The 1,815-nt window shown below is 53.8% G+C and overlaps 1 long non-coding RNA gene across 1 annotated transcript in view; it reads right to left on the bottom strand.

The window, feature by feature from the left end:
- The window catches only part of LOC105524681, a 24,322-nt gene that overhangs the window by 19,141 nt on the left and 3,366 nt on the right, over window positions 1-1,815 (bottom strand). The window contains exon 2 of the long non-coding RNA XR_001003796.1: window positions 1,646-1,708. This is a non-coding gene — a long non-coding RNA (uncharacterized LOC105524681). The remainder of the gene's footprint in view (window positions 1-1,645; window positions 1,709-1,815) is intronic.

Raw genomic sequence — 1,815 nt, 5'->3', positions numbered from 1 at the left:
GTGAGCCGAAATTGTGCCACTGCACTCCAGCCTGGGCGACAGAGCAAAACTCAGTCTCATTAAAAAAAAAAAAAAAAATCGATCTCGCAAAATTGATCATCTCGAAAAGAAATTATTCTCATTTTACTTTAATGATTATCCAAGACCCCAGTATAAGAATTAACCCAGAAGATTTTGTTCACATTAATGGTCAGAGTATAACCCTTTAAATCTTTAAGAAACATGCTTCAGATTTCAAGTTCTGAGAGTTTTTCTTCTACTTGTTCTAGTCTATCATTGAAGCTTTTCAGTTTGCTTTGTATTTCATCCAGTGATTTCTTCAGTTTCAGAAGTGTCCTTAGGTTGCTTTTAGGAATATCACTGAAGTTGATAATTTTTTCCTGTAGAACGGTAACTACTTCCATCATTTTTCTCTGTTCTTTTCCAAATGATGCTTGCATTATGCCCATCAACTGTATAATCTCTATGTTCAATTCTCTCTCCAAAATATCTTCTGTTTCTTTTGGATGGGGATCTGCTGCTGGAGAATTACTGGGTTCCTTTGGACGTGTCCCATTTCCTTGCTTTTTCATGTTTTCTGTGTCCTTCCGTTGAGACCTGTGCATCCTGTGAAAGTGGCTTCTTCCAAGTTTGTGAACTCGATTTGTAGGGGAGGACTTCCTCCTGAAAAGGTAGATAGGGTGTTGGTTAGGTGGGGCACTTTGGCTTTGATTTGGGGTAGTACTGTGCGCTCTGTATGATTTCTTGGGTGGCTTAGGGTGTGGTTATTAGTAGAGGCTGTGGTTGCTGGGGATTAGGAGGCCAGGTGGGCCAGTCTTTGGGCCCCAGTGGTGTCCTGATATTACCTATTCTTTAGCCCCAGTGTATGCTGGCTCTGTCATTAGCGGGTTATGGGGAGTGATTCGTGTGCCTCTAGGTGTCCTGCTCTAACGCTGGTAGTGGCAGCCACTGGCTGGGGGTGTGGCTAATCCCAGGCGCCAGAGCAGTGGGTATGATGTGGGAAGTGTAGCTGCAGCTGGTGGCGGGGGTGGGGAGGGGGGACGGACGGCAACCCTCCGGGACCCAGGCGGTCCCTGCTGGTGTTGGAGGTGGCTGCCCAGGTTGGGCGGGCAGGCGAGTCCCCTAGCCTGCGGTGTTATCCGCAGGCTGGACCCCTGACCTCAAAAACCGGCGAGGACGGGGAGGAGTGTTCAGCCGCCAACGGTGGCGGAAGAGGCCGAATAGTAACCAATCCCCAGGCCCCTGGCCCCCGTGCTCAAGTCCTCAGGAGGCGAAACTGCCAGCGGACTGTACTGAGGGCCCCAGGGTTCCGTGGCTAGCTAGGACGGACAGGGAAGGACTGGTCCCCAGGAAAGTTCAGGCGGGGCAGAGAAGGCAAGCGGTTGGCTGGCGTCTGGGTCCCGCGGCGGCGGTGGGGTTGTTTGTCCTTTCGGACGTATGAAAGCGTCCGGCCTCCCCGCTCCCTCCCTGGCCCTCCCCTGGCGGGGGCTGCAGCTGCAGCTACTCAGGGCAAGGAAGCCCGTGGGCTACTGCAACGCCGCTGGGGAATCTCTCGGCCGCTGCCCTCTATTCTGGAGGTCCGCGAGGGTCAGGGGGCTGTGGAACTCCGTGGGGGGACTGCGGAGCCTCGGGGTCTCTCACTGACCCTTTTCCCGCGCGCAGGAGCTACAGGCCGTCCCCGCCGATCCGATTTCTCCGCGCAGGCTGCCTAGGTGCCTCGGCTGCGCTCCTCGGGCTCCCTGTGGCTTCTCGGCTGAATCCCGCGTTCTCTCAGCCGACCTGCTGCAAGTGTGAAAATCTACCGTCTCCTTCGGT

Source organism: Colobus angolensis, unplaced genomic scaffold (genome assembly GCF_000951035.1).
Source record: "Colobus angolensis palliatus isolate OR3802 unplaced genomic scaffold, Cang.pa_1.0 Scaffold500, whole genome shotgun sequence".
Taxonomy (NCBI): domain Eukaryota; kingdom Metazoa; phylum Chordata; class Mammalia; order Primates; family Cercopithecidae; genus Colobus; species Colobus angolensis.
This window is presented reverse-complemented; position numbering and strand designations above follow the sequence as displayed.